Source organism: Dreissena polymorpha, unplaced genomic scaffold (genome assembly GCF_020536995.1).
Source record: "Dreissena polymorpha isolate Duluth1 unplaced genomic scaffold, UMN_Dpol_1.0 chrUn009, whole genome shotgun sequence".
NCBI classification, from domain to species: domain Eukaryota; kingdom Metazoa; phylum Mollusca; class Bivalvia; order Myida; family Dreissenidae; genus Dreissena; species Dreissena polymorpha.
The window spans coordinates 483,430-505,769 of NW_026273323.1; the positions used below are offsets into that span (position 1 = coordinate 483,430).

General features: G+C 35.6%; 1 long non-coding RNA gene across 1 annotated transcript; it reads left to right on the forward strand.

Annotated features, from left to right (window-relative positions):
- The first annotated feature begins 248 nt into the window (after positions 1-248).
- On the forward strand, positions 249-19,388 carry LOC127863478 (uncharacterized). The gene is made up of 2 exons (XR_008041068.1): positions 249-895; positions 18,936-19,388. It is a non-coding gene; the product is annotated as an uncharacterized LOC127863478 (long non-coding RNA).
- Positions 19,389-22,340: the final 2,952 nt, after the last annotated feature.

Here is a 22,340-nt window from a genome sequence, read left to right on the forward strand (position 1 = left end):
AAAAAGCTTTGCAAGTAACCAAACATAAAAGCAATCTCTGAGAAATGAAAGTAGCAGAAGTTTAAGAAAATCTTGGAATAACTATTGAAAGATTGCTTTTAACTGCGGATCAAAAGGTTGAATCACAGCATTTGTATATGTAAACAATCCCAATATTTTTGTTAACAACACCTCTGAGTTGGGTTGCACAAACCTTCATTACCACAACACAACAGTGATGCCCTTCTGGGGGTTTAAGGTCACAACATACCAAAAGATTTCCTGCACAAATTCAATGTAAAAGCAATAACTTCAACAAAAAATAAAGTCAAACTTTTGCGCGTAGACACCCCCATAACCATGCCTTTTCTTAAAGAGCATTCCAAGCCGCAATGATTTAAACAATAAAAAACATAGGTCATCCAATATGTAAGAAAGAACTCAATACGAATAAGCGGTCACTGTTTTATGGCCATCTTTTTACCGGCATCCCTCCAGTTGATGATGGTTTCCCGCCAACTGTCAAAGTCTTATGTAGTCTCCAACCTTAAAGCAGAACAGGGAATTTGTAGTATACAACAATGTTTTCCCTACCACATGAACACAGAAATATTCAAAAATAAAGTCATGGCAAGTGCCCGTACAGAGAATTGTGTCTTCAAATAAATAAAGATTTTGTTTTTAGAGGGTATAGCATTGAACACCAAAAGTATTTAGTGTATTGTAACCTTAAGGTCAAATCAGCCTAAGAAATAAATCAAGTGTCGTCTGGGGTTGTATAAAAGGTCATTTAAGGTGAAAAACTGGGTTAAGGAGCTACACAGAAAAACTAATTCAGGTTGCATCATCAATAGCTCTTGCTGAGAGATAATTTAATTATTATCTAGCTACATGGCATCACCTTTAGAGGTTTCATGTAAGTATTTACAAACAGAAGATAAATCTAGGCAGACAGGTCATGTTATCGAATCAGACAGGTTTTTATAAACACACTTTCTACATGTCAAATACTGTCAAGAACAATAAAAAGCGTTCACCCCTCAATGCACATAAACCAGATACAAATTATGTGCCAGTTGTAGTATTGAGTGACTTGTTACAGGAATTTGCAACAAAAGGTCTTCTTTAATTAAAACTCAGATTCTGTCATGTAAATGTCCAATATAGTTAACTTTTACATGAATAACTTTCGACTGTATGGCACCTTTAATACTTTTAACTTAAACTTTTATGTCTCAGATCACTTTCATGTGTTTTATTGTGACAAGTTGTGTTGAAATAAAATATATAGTGAACTAAAGCCGTTTATTTATATTTTTGAAAATCATACAGTGACATTGACAAAGGGTTATTTTTAATTGTTTTGATTTAAATTAATAGACATAATGTTGGTGTGTGCCACAAGAATACATTAAGGTAGCGCACCCGTAATGATTTCCCGCGATTTCTTCAAAGATCGAAGAGCCTTTTACCTGTTTTACTTATGGATATCTAATTTAAGCAGGTACTAATGCGAAGATGTCGAGGCCGAGTGGTTAAGGCAATAAACTAGAAATCTTTTGGGATCTTCCCGTGCAGGTTTGAATCCTGCCGACAACGCATACTTTTTGCGACGCGTTTTATTTCTTTTCTAACATAATTTGATTTATATAGCATATAAGCTATGTTTATTGTTAAATATGTTGCAATTTTTATGCACATCCTCCAATTTATAAAATTAAAACAACGATATGGCTAAATTGGTTGATTTACTGCTGAAAATACAAATCATGCATGTTGCATTTTTTTTTCTCAAAAAGTAAATGGTAAATCTGTCTATTTCTTGGTGTTTTTGCTGTATGCGTGTATCTATAACAAGAGCACCGCATAACTGGTGCCATTGCTCGGCTGCGGACGCAGTTTTCAATAAATGAAAGCTTGTAAGATTTTCTTTTTTTAGGGGTCACAGTGACCTTGAACTTTGATCTAGTGACCCCAAAATGGGTGTGGCGTGTAGAACTCATCAAGGTGCATCTGCATAATGAAGTTTCAAAGTTGTAGGTGGAAGCACTTTGATTTTAGAATTTAAAATAAATAATTATTACAAAGTCGTTTAAATCATGAAATTGGCTAAAGTTACAAAATGGTGTCAGGCATTTCTTATAATTTCCGACAGTCGAAAAGTGTGTTTTAAGCATTCAAGACTGGTGAACTCCACAAAACATTAGCTACCTCATTTGTCATTCCGATAAAAACTCAGTTTGACTTCCCATTGGAGAGGAAAACCAATATCTCTTAGAAACAGCATGAAATCCAGAGGAAACTGCACCAGAAAAATGCAACATGAAATATTACTGTGAATATTATCACCCCATCAGTGCCATACACTCTGATGCTAACGCATAGCAACAAATTTCTTTTCTAAATATGAAATATGCCATTAACACCAGACGAAAAGATGTTAATGTTTTCTGCATAATCTAATGCTTTTTTAGATGGATTTTAAATAACTGTGCTTATACCCAGTGCTTAAACCAGACATTTACTACTTTCGGGTAAATGGTTTTAAATTTAGATTCCTGCAGACACTGTAGCAGTGCAGAACTCTCATATAAAAGGGGCCAGCACTGGCTGCCTTTCTTATGAATACAAAATTTACCAGGCATTGACATTCCCAATGACTCATGCAGGTAACCCATAATTTTTATTATATCATGTACATTATAAATAAATTTCTATAAACAAATACAATTGTTTGTCGAGTCTTTAAACCACAATACCATTTTTTAATAACAAAATATTTTTTTACAAACACACAATAGGCTGGTCACTGGGAATGAAAGTGTTTCGCATATCTGTACTTTATGGCCATGACATATTTGAAGTTTCAATTCAATGGCAATTTCAATTCAAATGCTTTAGAGATACGGAAGTTGTTTGCTCCACACAACTTATAACATTTTATGCTATTGCAATACAAATGGCTGAACTCAAGGGCACATAAATCAGATATATTTGAGTCATTTTGCATAATTAGATATGCGTCAGTACAAGGTGAATGCCCCCATATTCTGTTTTTGCTACTAAACTCTACTTATTCTATTTCCCCTCTAGACCTGAAAGGGACCTTTTTTTCCAGGGATAAGTGGTTTGAGCCCAGCTGAGCATTACTTTTTTTTCTTTTAATTTTTGTTTTTTACTGGATTTTTTTAGATCCAGTGCTTACATTTGGCCACTTTTGACCCCAGTGGCATGATTTTTGAAAAACGCCTCATGATGACAGCCGTGAATAATTATAAGATGGTTATAATAATGGCTACACAAATAAAATTATGCTCATGTATTTGGCTGAGACAATTGAAAATGGCATGATGAGATGCTTGGAATTGTGAAAAAGTTCTCTTTGCAAATTGATTGGACAAACAAATTCTTACAGTTGATCAGTTTCAAACATTTGTAAAAGAAGCTAAAGCAATTATGAATGAACGGCCTCTTAGTGCATTTCAACAATTCTAATATACCCTGGATATTGTCTTTCCATGAACAACATACAGGTTTCCAAGATTGCGATTCTGACCCGGATTACAACTTGAAAACAAAGTTCTGGTGGAGAAGATTTAAAGGACAGTCATGTATGCCAGACAAAAAATGCAGACAGAACGTTTTGAAATAAAGTGCCACTATGTACTATAGAGTTATTCAGTTTAGAGATTGGGGTTGAAAAAATTTTGATTGCTATAAAAATAGTGGCAAGACATGGCTAAAACATACAAAGCATACAACATAGAAAACTGCAACACATTTGGTTAAGTGGGGATGGGACCACATGAAAAAAGAAGAAAATATTAGACACATCAGTTACATTAGACAATGATGAAATCATGAGTTTAGGATACACCAAAGTTGCATGTGAAACAGCAGCGACTATAACAGAGGTCACAAAGCAACATTTCCATGAGCTAGCACAAACTCACTCCAAAACAAATGAAGTAAATGAATCAACAGAAGACTGTCAGAAATTCTCTACAGAAGTTATCTTTCACTATGAGTGACAGAGCCAGCAATGAAAAGCTAGCTGATAAATTGTTGACTGAATGGGGGAATGAGGTACTTGAAAAGTGTTGAATGGAATCTGAAAGATACACTGTGCAACATTTTCATTGCATGACACATGTGCTGTTAGGCTGGCATATCTATGTGTGTACAGACTTCAAACAACTTCAACAAGAACTAGTCGAGAAAGAGGGACCAATTGGAAGTGACAGCATTCCAATGTTCAAAAACTGGTTCAAGAAGCAAACTATTATTAAACGAGTCATCAAAACAACCTCAGACACATTTGGACCTGCTGGAGACTATTTAGGTCTTCGAGAAAAGTGGGAAGCCCACTGCGCTGCCAAAGGTTTCAAATCTGTGATAGGAAAATGCATTGTTCTAAACATCGGCAGAAATACTTCACCACAAGCAAGAATTTCTTCAGGTCATCAACACAGTCTCAAATCCAAATTTGAAAATCAAGGTGATTACAGCTTTTCTTCGAAGTAAAACTGTACACACAATGTTGGAGGCTTGTTTCATACTGTATGTTCATGTTACAGGCCCATATTGGTGGCTTGTTTCAACTGGAAAAGTAAGCTACCTGGAACTTTCACCAGTGATGAAAGAATTAGAGCTAAATCTACAGAGAAGCACAACATGCCCAGAACTCTTGGAAGGGGAACACTGGTTGAATTTTGACAACATGGACATTCCCCACATGATGAAGTTCTCCTCCTTGGTGCAACATATACAGAAAACAACATTGTTATGGACTTTGTTGAAGCAGATGGCTCAGTCTATGCTCAGAACTGTCTAGGTTCAGTGTCACACCTTTTAAAAGAAGACCTGCAGAGGACAAAGTATGCTCCACTGACAAACCTTGGGTGCGAGCACCATTTTGAAGTTCTGGATAGTAGCCAGCGAAGATGACCAAACAGCTACTTCCATCACCATACATCCGTGCAACTACTGAAGAGGAACAGACAAAAACTTTCCCAGTGGGTTGGCAGTATGCCGGAAAACAGCCAAAGTGAAATGCTACAAATGGCTCGAAAGTGATATGAGAAAGAAACACATAAGGGATGAAAAAGATGGACCGAATGATGACTATGACATTCATGAACCATTAAAACATCAATTGCCAAAAATTGATGAAGCTTGTCAAGCAAACGAATGTGTGATAGTGGCCTACAAAGATAACTGGTATCCTGGATTTGTTGAAATGGTTAAGTCTGAAACAAAAGCCTCTGTTAACTCTTACTCCTTGACGGCTGGTACATTTATGTGGCCTACTCAAAAGGACATTCAGGATGTGGAAAAGCAGTTTGTACTGCGACAGGGGCAGATTCAAGAATGTTAAAATTCAGGTTGTCATTGGTATTTTAAGGATTTTTGCTGAATTTGATGACATTTGCCAAGCTTACAAGAAACATTACTTTTAAAAGTTCTTATACAGTAATCAACCACTCTTAAAATCTTTGTAGTACATGCAACACATAAATGATGTTGTATTTAATGATGGTCATACTTTGAGCTTGAATGTGTTTGTTCATTTCACATATTTTAAAATAAAATATTGTAACAATGTAATTGATAATCTTCTTCAATATTGCATAAAATAAATAAAGAAAAGATATATTTTAATGGAATAATCTTGTTAACATGTTAAATTCTTTTCTGAATACTTTGTTTGCTGTTTGCAGCGCAGTGCACAAGGAGCCAAAAGAAGATCTTCTTTAATTAAATTTAATTGTCAGCACTGTCTTTGCAGAGTAACCTTGTCCTTTTAAGGGCAAACCGATGTGAATTTTCCTAGAATTGTCTACCAGTTCACATTAAGGTTTCATTTCATTCCACCGTGCACTGGTCTATTTTGATCAAAAATATATTGTTGGCGAATACCTGGGCAGCCGAGGAAAATTTGACAATGGTTCATTCTTTGATAGACTCAGAGACTTTTCCTTAGCGCCAACTTAGATATTTGTTGAATTGCTTTTTTCATCTTTGTAAGTGGTTTGTTAGTGTGAATCCTGTATAAAATTATGAGAAATTGTTAATCAATGACATTTTTCTCCATTTCTTCACCCATGTAGACAATTAAAATTAAATTCCATTAGTGTTCAAAAGTCGCACTTAATGTCCTGTGACTGTAAGGAATATTAAATGCTTTCAAAGAGCGAACAACTGCAGTGCCTTCAGTGCTTTGATAAATTACACTGTTAACACAGTTTATCAGACAAAACCAGGTTTTCAATTTGAAAAAAAAGTCTGATTAAGGGAGACAACTCAAACTGAACTGATTGTTTATAATTAACCCTCTTTGTTTCAAAATAAATCTATTTTAGTCATGGGGACCTTGACCTTTGAGATATTGAAGTAATTCTTTCGTGCTACACACCGTCCAATGATGGTGAAAAAATGAGCCAAATGATTTTAAAATCTCACAATGAATGACATAGTTATGGCCCGGACAAGCTCATTTATGGCCATTTTTGACATTAGAACTCAAAGTGTGACCTTGACATTGGAGATATCGCAGTATTTCTTTCGCGCGTCACATCGTCTAATGATGCACTTTGATTTTAGAGACAAATGTCAGGGTTTTAGAACGACGCGGATGGCGGAAGGTGGACGGCGGACGATGAGCTGGCAATGACAATACCTCGGGTTTTCTGCGAAAACAGCCTAGCTAAAAACTACCTTTGTAAACTTCAAAAACAAGATATTTATGGATGCAAATTTAACAGTATTTATATAGAGTGAATTCTGTTATGCATGTCACTTTGTTTCCCAATCCATTGGAAAGATGCTTGCAATCTTTCTTTTTTACCCAATGTCTTCACTTTCTTACTATAATTGGCACAAATCTTCTGACCAATTTTCATGAAGATCGGACAATAAATGTGGCCCCTAGAATGTTAAAAAGGCATATGTCGGCAGGGCACAACACTCGACAGACAAATAGCTATGACAAAAGCTCGATCACCATGAGCAGATTGGCTCAGGTGAGCAAAAACAGGTTAATACAAAATGGGGGAAAATAATAAGTGTTGGCAACATGGGGTGTCGGAGAATCCTTAATTGTTTGGTAGATGCTTCTTAAACTTTTATTTTTGAATGTTGAAAACCAAAGCAATGGAAAATATGCAAAGAAAGAACAGAAAATCAAAATGCCACATTTTAGTTGTAATACGTGAAATTCTGTTGACAGAGTTACAGTTCTTTTACTCCTAATGTCTTCATTCATTATAGGAAGTTTTGAGTAAATTCTCAGGAAGGAAAGATGGACTGCTTGTCACAAATTACAGGAGTCTATTGCACTTCAATGTATTATATTGTTCATGTATCAATCGATAATTAACTAAATTTTATAAATTGCATGCCCCTAACACTATGATACTGATATACACCTTAAATTGGTGCCTACAGCACCGGTACTACATTTTGTATTTAGTAAGGTGTTTAACGTTTCACGTACATGTTTCGTGGGAATCGAGACAATATATACTGTTGTGATTGTTTGACACAAGTTTCTTTAAGTTTATGTTTGGTTCGATACAGTTATACATTTGATATCCATAAAGCTTAATTGAGAAAATTGAACATTCGCCACACTGCTTGAAGGAAACAACCCACAAAATGTAATTATTGTATTGCCTCCCTTTAGGGGCATAAAAAGAAAATAGTTGCTTTTGTTGAATTATAAAACAAGGGCTGTTTGTAAAACATGCATGCCCCCCATATGGGCTGTCCGTTGTAGTGGCAGCCATTGTGTGAATACGTTTTTTTGTCACTGTGACCTTGACCTTTGACCTAGTGACCTCAAAATCATAAGGGGTCATCTGCGAGTCATGATCAATCTACCCATGAAGTTTCATGATCCTAGGCATATGCGTTCTTGAGTTATAATCCGAAAACCATTTTACTATTTCAGGTCACCGTGACCTTGACCTTTGACCTAGTGACCTCAAAATCAATAGGGGTCATCTGCGAGTCATGATCAATCTACCCATGCAGTTTCATGATCCTAGGCATATGCGTTCTTGAGTTATCATCCAAAAACCATTTTACTATTTCGGGTCACCTTGACCTTGACCTTTGACCTAGTGACCTCAAAATCAATAGGGGTCATCTGCGAGTCATGATTAATCTACCTATGAAGTTTCATAATCCTAGGAGTATGCGCTCTCGAGTTATCACCCTAAAATCATTTTACTATTTCGGGTCACCGTGACCTTGACCTTTGACCTTGTGACCTCACAATCAATAGGGGTCATCTGCGAGTCATGATCAATCTACCTATTAAGTTTCATGATCCTAGGCGTATGCATTCTTGAGTTATCATCCGGAAACCATTTTACTATTCCGGGTCACCTTGACCTTTGACCTAGTGACCTCAAAATCAATAGGGGTCATCTGCAAGTCATGATCAATCTACCTATGAAGTTTCATGATCCTAGGCGTATGCGTTCTTGAGTTATCATCCGGAAACCATTTTACTATTTCGGGTCACCATGACCTTGACCTTTGACCTAGTGACTTCAAAATCTGTAGGGGTCATCTGCGAGTCATGATCAATGTACCTATGAAGTTTCATGATCCTAGGCCCAAGCGTTCTTGAGTTATCATCCGGAAACCACCTGGTGGACGGACCGACCGACAGACCGACCGACCGACATGAGCAAAGCAATATACCCCCTCTTCTTCGAAGGGGGGCATAAAAAATCATTTTTATTATCAACTTTTTTCAAAATATACCATTCGAAATATGGAGTAACATCTGATGATACACAAAAATCAACATTTATCCACTTTATCTTTGTACATTTCACAAGGCCATTCATATAACAGAGTTTTATTTTCCAGTTATGGCATGTTCGAGACTATAGATCTACAGACCTATTCAAACACTTCCATGAACATCACAAATACTTATTCTACTCCAGACTCCATTAAGAAAAAAACAAGTCAAAAAAGCTAAAAAAATAATTCCAATTTATATAATTTCAGTTCAGATAAAAACAAGTCAAAACTGTTAGAAAAATGATTTCCCATTTTAATATGGTAACACCGTTTTGTAATTACAACCATTATTAAATGTAACGTAAAACAATGCATTTTAAAGTAACAAATTGCATGGCTTAATATTCAAAATAATGCTTATAAAGTAACAAATTGCATGGCTTAATATTCGCTGCACTTGAAGGAAAGGTAACCCAAAACATCAAATTTATGGGCAAGATAATTGTATTACTCATTTTACTAATGGCCATTTAGATAAATGGTTTACTGCCAATTCAATATATAAGCAATAAATATGAATTATAACAAGAGGCTATCCTGCAGGGAAAACCCAGTGACGCAAAAATGTTTCACATCTTATAACTAAACAGCAATATTAAATTTAGAGTATGAATATATAATTTAAGAACATATTATCACAGTTTTTAAAATGCGATATCTGTTAATGAATTGTTGCCAATCATTAGTTATATGAAATAAGCTTTATACTGTATAAAGAAAATAATGTACCAGTACATGTGTATCTTTTTATCATGGTGTTTTTTTCATTTAGTTTAGTTTCTTGACCAGGATACAGACAATCATTTGTTAGGTATCAAAATTGCTTTAAGAAACAAATTTGACAAGGGACAAAATTGTCACAAAACCAGGTTTTCATTGTGAAAAAAATCTGATAAAGGGAGACAACTCAAACAGAACTTTTGAAATGAACAAGCAAAATTAACCCCCTTTATAAGTTTGTTTTAAAATAAATCTATTTTTAGTCGTGGCGACCTTGACATTGGAGATATTGACGTGATTCTTTCGTGCGACACACCGTCCCATGATGGTGAACAAATGTGCCAAATGATTTTAAAATCTCATAATGAATGACATAGTTATAGCCCTGACAAGCTCATTTATGGCTATTTTTTACCTTTGAACTCAAAGTGTGACCTTGACCTTGGAGATATTGACGTAATTTTTTCGCGCGACACACCCTCTAATGATGGTTAACAAATGTGCCAAATGATTTTAAAATCTCACAATGAACGACAAAGTTATGGCCCGGACAAGCTTGTTCCGCCCGCCCGCCCGCCAGCCAGCCCGCCAGCCAGCCAGCCAGCCAGCCAGCCCGCCCGCATTCGCCAATCTAATAACCAGTTTTTTCTTTCGGAAAACCTGGTTAAAAATGTGCAGCTTCATAAGATACACATGCATGGCAAATATGAAGTTGCTATCTTCAATATTGCAAAAGTTATGACCAACGTTAAAGTTTTCGGAAGGACACACGGTCGGAAGGACGGTCAAAATTTGTGTGCGTATGGAAATGCGGTGTCCATATACACATGCATATCAAATATGAAGGTTATATCTCAAGGGACATAGAAGTTATGAGCATTTTTCGAAACCTAAACGCAGATTTTGAAACCTAAACGCAGACCCCTACTTCAAGGTCAGGGTCACAGGGGTCAAAATTGTTGTGCGTATGGAAAGGCCTTGTCCATAGACACATGCATACCAAATATGAAGGTTATATCTCAAGGGACATTTATGGCCATTTTTGACCTTTGAACTTAAAGTGTGACCTTGACCTTGGAGATATCGACGTAATTATTTCGCGCGACACACCGTCCAATGATGGTGAACAAATGTGCCAAATGATTTTAAAATCTGACAATGAATGACATAGTTATGGCACGGACAAGCTCATTTATGGCCATTTTTGACCTTTGAACTCAAAGTGTGACCTTGACCTTGGAGATATCGACGAAATTATTTCGCGCGACACACCGTCCAATGATGGTGAACAAATGTGCCAAATGATTTTAAAATCTGACAATGAACGACATAGTTATGGCCCGGACAAGCTTGTTCCGCCCGCCCGCCCGCCAGCCCGCCAGCCAGCCAGCCAGCCAGCCAGCCCGCCAGCCAGCCAGCCAGCCCGCCCGCATTCGCCAATCTAATAACCAGTTTTTTCCTTCGGAAAACCTGGTTAAAAACCTGGTTAAAAATGGACTCAAGGCTTTTTAACATTTATCTTTATAATAAAAATAAAATGGTATCACACTTATTACACATTTTTTGTCATTGCCTTTGACCAGGATGCAGAAGCTAAAGCTATTTCTGAATTGGGTTTTCTACTTTCCCCATATTATTTAGTATCCTTACTTGTCAAAAGTGTTACAGTTTCTGTATCCATTACGGTACACTGTGTCAGGATATTTCTTGTACCTAGTTTACCAGAACTGAGAAAATACAAATCAGAAAAGTCAAATGTAAGAAGAGTTCTTTCTTACATTGCAATATTAGCATTTAATTTCATTTATATATAGCGCAAGTACCCCTTTTCCGAAAGGAATCAATAACAAGTTGTTACTCAATACATAGAATGAACAACTTCACCACACACTGAAAACATAGTTCTTCTTGAATGCTTTAAGCTTTTATGAGTACATGCATACAACTCACAGTTTCAAAAAATTAAGTCTCAAGTTTGTCTATTATAAAAATCGATTCAATCAAACTAAAATATGGAAACAAACACAATACATGTTACCATTGATATCAATTTTCGTGTTGTTTGTGGATAAATGCTCAAAACAAAAAGTTTATAAAAAAACGTTATCAAACCGAAAACCGATGTTTTAAATTAACGATTTAATATATCTTACGGAGGTTCCAGAAATAGTCGGTGTAGCAGGATTGGTTGGTTAGACACAAGATCTATTGTGCCAAGGATGCCGGAGTTAGTCGATGCATAAATTAGCATATTTTCTCATTCAGAATACATGTACTTGGCATTTTCCATTGCAAAAATTTGACACATTTTCGTGAACCGTTGACATGTTGGAACTGGGATAAATATCATTATTCTGCCAGCACACCCTATCAAGTCAGTTGTTTTAATTTTCGCATTATGGATATATTTATGATCTGTTTGTGGTTATATATTCTAGTAAATAGTTTATATTGCTAATTTTAACTTTTAAAGTGCTGCATGAATTCCAGGCAGCAGACTTGACATGAAATATGCCATAACCAGTTGCAACTCCCAGGACGGTCAATAGCTGGAAGTTGGATTATTGCAACTAACTATCAAACCATGATGGATGGTTGCACATCCACCACAAACATCCCTTTTGGTGCCTCTGTGCGGAGAACAAGCAAATCAACAAGAAATAAGACAAAAATAATCTACTTGACTAAATGGCCATTAGCAAGATAACTCTCAAATATTATCAGATTTTACTGTAATATTTCCCTGTGTCTATACTTAAATACACATTTACAGGATTTGCAACGGGAAGTCGAGAATTTCTACACAAATGGTCTCCATGGTAACAAGACCACCTCAAATATGATAAATATGTAGTTGTGGAACATATCAACTTAGTCCTAAAGATGTGTTACGACTGTCTCTGATTTGGTTGCCACGGTTATTTTTACTAATAAGTATGATCACAATATCGTGTGAAAGTAATTAGTCAGATGATGCATAATGGTTAATAATATAAAATTGAAGTTAAAAAATACAATTTTAAGAAACGCAAATAAAAACAAAAATATTCTTTGCTACACAATTTACTTCACCATACTCACTATTTGTATCATTAATTCAGTCTGGTGGACAATGTAAATAAATTTGACCTTTAAAACAGTTTGCACTTTGATTTCCAAGTTTTATAATTGTTTATACAAAGATTTTAAACAAAAGTTAAGTTATTTTTAACTGGCATCAGCTTAACGTAAAAAACGGGTGCAACGCTCGGCTGCGAAAGCATGTCAGAAATTATTTGTTTTTTTTCTTTTTAGAGGTCACAGTGACCTTGATCTTTTACCTAGTGACCCAAAATTGGTGTGGCGTGTAGAACTCATCAAGGTGCATCTACATATGAAGTTTCAAAGTTGTAGGTGGAAGCACTTTGATTTTAGAGGCATTATGTTAAGGTTTTAGCATGACGCCGGCGGACGATGAGTAGGCTATGACAATAGCTCGGGTTTTCTCCGAAAACAGCCTCTCTAAAAACACAATATTATACAATTAGTATTGCTAACAGAAATTACTGTATACCAAAAAATTGCTACAAATGTCTGTAGATGTCAAATAGTATTTATTGTATTATTGTTTTCTTTTTAAACTGTAAACTAACAAGATTTATAACAGAATTATTTTAATTCACAGAATATCTAATACAAAAAGAATGTAGATAAAACAAATAATTTTGTTTTTGTAAACTCAGTTTGCAAGACCATTTGCAGCCTGAAATTTAACTAGTGCTGTTTCCCTTTTTTAAATTAAATTTTTTATCTTTTGCATGCGCTTAATCATGGGACATCAAAGTAAAAAGAGCTTGTTATTAAAATTAACAAATTATGAGACAGCTATTGCACAAGGAGACATTACTGTCTAAGGAATGCTGTGGTTGATAATTTATTTCCTATTTAATTACACAATTAGACAGAAAATATCAATTATGAATACCATATAATGTCAAACAAGAGGGAAAAGATGGCCCTAGATTGCTCAGCTGTGTAATGCGTTTGAAGGCAGAAAAGTTGTGTTGCCAATAAGTCTAAAAATAAATCATATGGACACAAGTTTTGACCAAATTGACATCCTGCATATCAAATATTAAACCTCTGAGCCTTGTGGTTTCAATTTTTTTTTCATTTTTATGTCCCCAAGTCTATACTGGTTTTTGCCCTGTCTGTTTGTTGGTTTGCGTCAAACTTTAACATTGGCCATAATTTTTGCAATATTGAAGATAGCAACTTTATATTTGGCATGCATGTGCATCTCATGGATCTGCACATTTTGAGTGGTGAAAGGTCAATGTCATTCTTCAAGATCAAAGGTCAAATATATGGGAGGGATATAGTGTTTCTGACCTGCATATACATTTTGCAACAGGGTCATCCAAGGAAATAAACCCATTAAATTTGGTGAAAATCTGCACCACGCATTAGAAGATGTAGTTTGAATGAAAAGTTTAGACAAGTAGCAAGATTAAAAAAGCTGATTCTAACAGCTAAACACAGTAAAAGCTGCCCAAGAAAAGAACCTTAAATGAAACCAGAATGACATCAACATGCAATGAAATTTCTATACCAGGGATAAAGCATGGGTATAAACAATTTCTTTGAACAGTAGATTTTTAATATAAGGTATTTTTTAATTGGCTAGAAACATCTTTCTATAAGCTAGACCCAATTTTTGTATATATATAAAATGAGCATGCAACAAAAATCATACAACAAATATGCATGCATATGCAAGGCATGTGCCTTTGCTGCTAAGTTTTCACAGTGCAATATTACATTTTGTACTTGACAGATTATTTGCTTAAATTCATAATTAAGATAACCTTAGTTGCTTCATGTTAATGAACTGAGATGTATCTGGTCAGCTGAGTAGCTAATCGTTTGGTTCAAAGACACTTGCCTTTTTGAGATGGTGTTTGACTGTAACTTATTCATCATGCTATTTTAAATAATGAGCTACAAATGTTCACCATTTATAGGTCTGTCAAGGAAATTCCTACGCCCCTAGTGTTTAGGTCAAAGTCACACTTTAACAAAGGTCAAACATGGGCAGGTTATAAAATAACGACAATAATTCTTGCCAATTGGCTTGACAAGTCGCAGAATGCCATTTTGTTACAATACTTTGTTCAAATGATAAGGATGATATGCAGAAGGCCTCAGTGAGTCATCTAAAGGTCAATTAAAAATAGCAACACCCTAAGGGATCACCAGTTTTACATAAACTTATAATAGGGAAGAATGTCTGAAACAGGCAATGCATATGATATGAAGCATGTAGCATGATCAATAGGTCCTCTACAAAGTTTGTTAACATCATGCCCCTGGGATCAAAAATAGCCTCATGTCAAAGGACAAAGCCAAGTTTTATATTGACTTATATAGTGAAACCCTTTTAAAATCTTATTGTCTGAATCTGCAAAGCCAATTACTTCATATTAAGATGAATAAGTTAACAGTCTCACACCATTTCAAACTGGTGAACATATTATAATAATCTATTTTAAAAGTCTATGATGAAGTTATAGTTTTATATTTATATCGTGAAACCATTTTAAAATCTAAAAGCTAAAATTTAAAATCTTAATGTCTTAATTTAAACTGCAATGCCACTAGTTACAGTATTAACATCATATCAAACTGGTAAAAATAAATGACAATCAAAATTAAAAGTGCATGATGATGATACAGTTTTGACTTTTCAAAGTATTGGTAAATTCTTCACAGTATATAAAAAATATGAAGGGACACTAAAATGTTAACTAACTGAAAAATAGACAAAAAGTATTCATATAAATTTCTACATTTTCTGGCCGGGATTCATAAAAAGAAAGATTTATTGTTTTATTTATCCAAAGTAAAGCAGATTTATAAATAACCATTTCAAGTGGGCTGGTTATGTTTTTGTTTATTTCACCATTTGAAAATGTTAAATGTTAAGCTAACTTTACAAAGCAGTATTTTTAAGCCATCAATTGTCCAATAAAGTGGTGACATCATGCCATGAATAGCCGTATGCGTGCACACAAAAACACATCAATTGTATAGAAACTCGCGCTGAAAACACATCAGTGAACAAAAAACACATTTCCCCTACGAAAACACATTTACTATAGAGCCCACATTCCAACATGTATGAACATTTAGACGCTTATCAATTATGCAACTTTACACCAAATGAGTTTTTAAACCAAATATTATCAAACAAATGTATTTCTGATTCAGAAATCTCCTTTGAACGGGCGTTAATGTGAAATAAATGGTAGCATTAAATGTTTTCAATTTAAGACCTAATTATATGGGACTGTATCGTTTTAAATGGGATATTTTGTTCATACACCAGTACATGACTGTAGGCCGTTTTTCAATATACTACCATATAGCATCATAAAAGGTGACCAAATACAAATGTATTCATCCTAATTACTATGTTTAACAAGCTGATGTGAGCGCAGGAGTTCACTACCAGACAAAGGGAAGTAACTGTTAAAATGTATCTCATAAACCACTTGCCAGAACCTCGTTGCATGCATGTTTAAATTAGCTTTCCATTGAGCTATGTATTAAACACAAATATTCAGGGATCATATTTTCCCGCAACATCAATCGGTCCGAATATAAATGGGGAAAAGTATCCGAAAATGTACATCCGAAATCATGACAAATTACGTTAAAATATATACCATTGATTTTGCCATTCATGAAGGTGGTATAATACATGTACAAGTAAAATTCCCTTTGGCATTTTTTTAAACGTAACGAGTTTCCTCAACTGGTTTTATCATTTGGTATTTCATTGTTGTTTCGTGTGCTGTTTTATCAGACTTTTATCATCGTTGTCAATATTATTAATCTGTGTAAGTCTATACCGATGTTTTAAATTGTTGTCGACTCGATAATAGCTTACAAACATGCACTGAACCAAACAAATGTCTGTGCGTAGGTTAGCTACTGACAACAACAAACCAAATAATTAAGAAATAATTTGTTGTCAAATAACCCACGACCGATAGTTTAGATGCGTAGGGATTTAATCACGAGAGCAAAGCATTTGAAACCACGCATCTAATTTTCCGGTCGTGAGTTTTTCAATAACAAAGTATAAAGTACACGAATTATTTCGATTCTAACACGGTTTTACTACAGATTTATTCAATGTATATTCTTGTTCTTGTGTACTATTTTATGTGAAGTTCTGCCCATAAAAATAACTTTCGGCTGTTCTGACGATCAGATCCGCGACTTTCATTCATAATTATATTACCGGATTATTACGCTGGTGGAAAATGTATTGGCATGTTTCGTTTAGTTACAAGTGCGTGCATTCAGACGCGTGTTTTCGGATGCGTCTTTAATCCGCTGTTCACAAGTTTTTTATTCTTGGTCTGACGTGCAATAAACCGGTCCTGACCGGTTTAGAGCCTGCAGCGGATGGTTTTATCACACCTAATCGAGATAAGAATGTCATTAGGGTGTGTTAGCATGTACACTGTGTAATCGATTTCATGACATGGGAATTTTAATAGCAAACAGAATCGGACCGACTGTTTGGGATTTTCAATCGGTCTTTCATGACCCCAAACGGTCTAGGACCGACAAAACCGAAAAAAATATGATCCCTGCAAATATTACAATACCTGATTGAATAAGATGACACTTTTCTTTGCCTCTATATCCACAGCAGAAAAATTTACTTATACAAAGTATAAATAAATAAAAGCTATCTTATTGACTTTTACTCTGTTACTGCTCTACACAAATAATTGGTTTTGCATATTACCAATTTTCGGCTTTTAAATTAGCCCCTTTACAAAGAAATGCTTGAAAGTTTGGTATCATCTAATACCGATTAACCCGACCATAAATACAGTATAATATATTCAAGGCATGCACATTAAACTGTTGTATATAAGATAGAAATGAAAAGCTGAATAACACGAGTTCCGCGCTCAACCATAGAAAAAAAATCATTAAAATAAAAGACTGAATCCCGTTTTTCTATCCCTAAAACTCCCATCTACATTAGAGTCTAAAATGAAAAACACCTTAAAAAACACATCTTCATTAGATGCACATTAGCTGATGGCTTCTTTCATACTAAATGCAGTTTGTAATGGGATTGTGCGGCGAAGTAATTAAGCTATTATCATTCATTATCCATTATATATAGATTTTCATCAGTAAAATAGCCATAAAGAACAACATCAAGACGATATCTTCGTCTGTTTTCACATCAAGAAGTTAGCCAAAGGATTGCCTTTGATTTTTATGGCAATCATCAGAGTTACAATCAAAGAAAACGGAGTTGATGATTATTAGTTGAATATACATAAAACACATAGCAAAAAACTCACATGTCACATAAAGTTTCAATACATAAACATAACTAGGTAAAACCCATACTCTTTCTTATTCAGGTTAATTATTATGTTGTCTTATTACTACTATTTGAAATAGTAACCTTCAGTTAAATTTCCATACAGCTGGGTTTTTTCTGTGGAAAAGGAATCAGAAATGTAGAGGAAGGTTTTCAACTTATTCCTACTAGTCCTTTGTGCAAATCCACATGCTTTTGTGTAAATCTACCAGTGCTTTGGGTTACTCTATTTGGTTGATGGTAGCCTTTGGGGTAATATTACTTGCCCTTCATACAAAGATCTCAAAATTAAGTTTCTTGGTTATCTACCAAATATTCCAAAGGTTTGTTATCCAGAAGTCCCATTATTTCGAAGGCCCGTTCAGGGGCGTAGGTTATGGGGCGGCAGGGGCAACGGCCGCCTCCCCAATATTTCAGCTAGTCGTCGTTATATAAATAAAACGTAAATACCGCCCCAAAACCAGTATTTTTGTAATCACGCGCCATCATTGCAGAAGCCATGTGTCCCCTCTCCGTCTGCTCCGAGGTTGCCAATAGTGATGTTAGGTGTCATAAACCAGGGGCCCAGGTAAATGTCATTGCGTTAATTGTTTGTTCTTTTCCGTGATTGCACTGTCGGTGTTTTGATTATGGACAGGCTATTGTTTTAATTTTAATTGATCGCTTTAATTCAAAGGTAACTGCCACTTAAAACAATTTTGAGTAAATATATGCGTGAAAAACATTGATTTGATTGAAAATATTTTTGTTCTCCAAGTATACCAGTTATTATTTTATTAGAAATCATTGAAACAATATCATATATGTAATTGTTTAATGTTCAAAATGAGTATTCCTAATCAGCTTCAAAATTTTGCTTTTCCTAAGCGTACATTCGGGAAGAAAAAGCCAGAACAGCGTTCATTCCAATCTAGTTTGTTTGATTTGTTCACATGGCTCCACTTCAATGAGGTATGTATATTAGTATTAAATTTTAATTTGCGACCTATTGCATTAACAATGTTATTCTTTTCAGAGCCGGGACCTTGCATTCTGCCATCTCTTCATGGCGGCCAAGAAGACGGGCAAGATCGGCAAAACGAAGGTAGACGTCGGCTTCATCAGTGAAGGCTTCTCCAACTGGAAAGCGGGGTACCAAGAAGTTCCGGAAGCAAGACGAAAGCGAGTGCCACAAGGAGGCGGTCAAGCTACTGGTGACGCTTCCCGCCACTATGCGTGACGTGAGAAAGACGCTGTCAGTGGGGCACGCTAAGGAGAAGGCCGACAACCGGAAGCAGCTGCTGCAAATCCTACACAGCTTACGGTTCCTCGCCCACCAGGGCATCACACTACGTGGGCATGATAACGATGAGGGAAACTTCATGCAGCTGCTACACCACCACGGTTGTGTGTTGTGAATGTAATGTTTAATAATGTAATTATTTCTCATATCACTTGGTAAACTCTGCCATTAAAATACATAAACATTTACTTTATTATATGTTTTAATTAGCAAAAGATTTTGGAAAGAAAAATATAACTGTTGAGATATCTGGGTCGTCAGCGGCGGCATTGGACAAACTGATTTTATGACAAACTGAGAGTGAGACAAAAATCAAGCATTTGTATCAACATGAAAGTTCCCTGAAAACGCACCATATTAATTATAATTGTACATTTTTTCGGAACCACGGGAGAGGACAACCCTCTTTTTGATAAACAAAACCAAACAGTCAAAAAACAACAACAAGAGCACCGCCTTGCGGGTGCAGACCGCTCTTCTATTTTCTTTTTAAAGGTGAAGGGACTCTCAATTTCAATCACAAAGGAGGGAGGGGTGGATTGAAGAGGGGTGTATAGTGTGGGGGTGTGGACATTTATTACATTATCTTCCAAAAATGCGGAAAAAAAATGCAAAAAAATAAAATAAAAATTGGGTGGGTGGAGGGGAAGGGATTCTTGGGTGCGATGGTTGGACCGTATTTCAAAAATAAAATAATAAAAATTTGTTTTTTTTAACCGTTTCAAAAAAAATAAATTGGGTGGAGTCTATTGTGGTATGTCAGGTAAGAGTAGTTTTGTCAAAGTATCAATCTAATCTAATCATAAATAAAGAAGTTAGGGCAATTTTAGCAAAATTTAATAATAAAGGTCATTCAAAGGTCAAGGTAAAATTCAACTTGCCAGGTACAGTAACCTCATGATAGCATGAAAGTATTTGAAGTTTGAAAGCAATAGCCTTGATACTTTAGAAGTAAAGTGGGTCGAAACACAAAATTTAACCATATATTCAAAGTTACTAAGTCAAACAAGATGTGTTTGTGAAACACAATGTCCCCCTATATGATGTTTGACCTTGAAGGATGACCTTGACCTTGTGAAGGATGACCTTGACCTTTCACCACTCAAAATGTGCAGCTCCATGAGATACACATGCATGCCAAATATCAAGTTGCTATCTTCAATATTGCAAAAGTATTCATAAAATAAGCGATTTGGGCCACATATACTTGACCTCTGACCTTGAAGGATGACCTTGACCTTTCACCACTCAAAATGTGCAGCTCCATGAGATACAGATGCATGCCAAATATCAAGTTGCTATCTTCAATATTGCAAAAGTATTCATAAAATGAGCGATTTATGCCACATATATTTGACCTCTGACATTGAAGGATGACCTTGACCTTGACCTTCCACCACTCAAAATGTGCAGCTTCATGAGATACACATGCATGCCAAATATGAAGTTGCTTACTTCAATATAGCAAAAGTTATTGCAAAATGTTAAAGTTGGCGCCACAGAAAGGGCAAAAACAATATGTCCCCCACTACTATAGAGGGGGACATAAAAAGGGCCTTAATTAAAAATGACAACCAGAGTTAGCCAACTTGTCCTTTTACTGTACCCTTATGATAGTTTGCGAGTGATCCAAGTATGAAAGCAATATCTATGATACTTTAGGGGTAAAAAGGACCAAAACACTAAACTTAACCAAATTTTCAATTTTCTAAGTATAAAGGGCCCATAATTCCGTCCAAATGCCAGTCAAAGTTACATAACTTTGCCTGCACAGTCCCCTTATGATAGTTAATAAGTGTTGCAAGTATGACAGCAATAGCTTTGATACTGTAGTAAAAAAGTGGACCTAAACACAAAACTTTACCAAATTTTCTAAGTATAAAAAGGGCATATAATTCTGTCCAAATGCCAGTCAGAGTTACATAACTTTGCCTGCACAGTCCCCTTATGATAGTTAGTTAGTGTTGCAAGTATGAACGCAATAGCTGTGATACTTAAGGAATAAAATGGACCTAAACACAAAACTTAACCAAAATTTTCAATTTTCTAACTATAAAAAGGGCACATAATTCTGTCAAAATGCACGCCAGAGTTATTTAACTTTGCCTGCCCAGTCCCCTCATGATAATTAGTAAGTGTACCAGGTTTGAATGCAATAGCATTGATACTTTCTGAGAAAAGTGGACCTAAACGCAAAACTTAACCGGACGCCGACGCCAACGCTGACGCTGACGCCAAGGTGATGACAATAGCTCATTTTTTTTTTCAAAAAATAGATGAGCTAAAAAATACCCATTTATTAACAGTAATTACAGGAAACAGACCTTTATATTTTTAGGCCTAAGATGAAGGCAACATTCTTTTTGTGTTGTGAAAGCAAGAGTTTGCATACAAAACCACAACGTCAAACAAGTTAGGGAGTTCTTTCGAACCAGCATTACAACAAGTTAGCATTCAACTCGTCATTACAACAGAAGATAACACAGGGAGTATTGGAGTCACCAAATAACAATTTACCACTGAAATATACAGTAGACAACGGGTATCACCTTAAGACCCAATTAAAAGGCCAAAAGTTGGATTTCCTGGACTTTGGCTCCCCAGAAAGTACGCTGGAGGACAAGATGCAGTGTTATATCAACAAGAAGTGGCAGGAAAACGAGGCGCAGTTCCCGAAGGTGGCAGAGGAAGCCTGCAGTGTAACCTCAGTCCCCCAACATCAGTGCCATGTGAAATGCTATTCATCTTGGAATGTCTTTCAGAGCTGGTTGTGCCATGCAGTGAAGAGTGGAGTGCCTTACCACTACGTCATACGGTGCATTAAAAACTATAATATAATATGGTCCACCGTCTCCTCTAAACTAAACAACATTAACAACTAACCTACATGAATGTGTCAAGGTGCCAAGTGATGCCAGCATAGCAAGCCATTCCAAGCACTTTTATGTAGTAGTTTGTAAGTAAAGTTTGATAGTTTTATTCCAATCATAAGATTAACCGCATGAATGACAGACATCAACCTTTTGAAAAAAAATACTGTGGTAAATATTTCTGGTAGATTTTAATTAAGGCCAATCATAATGGGATATAGAGTAATTATTCAATGATTATTATTATTGACTTAAAATTATTATATAC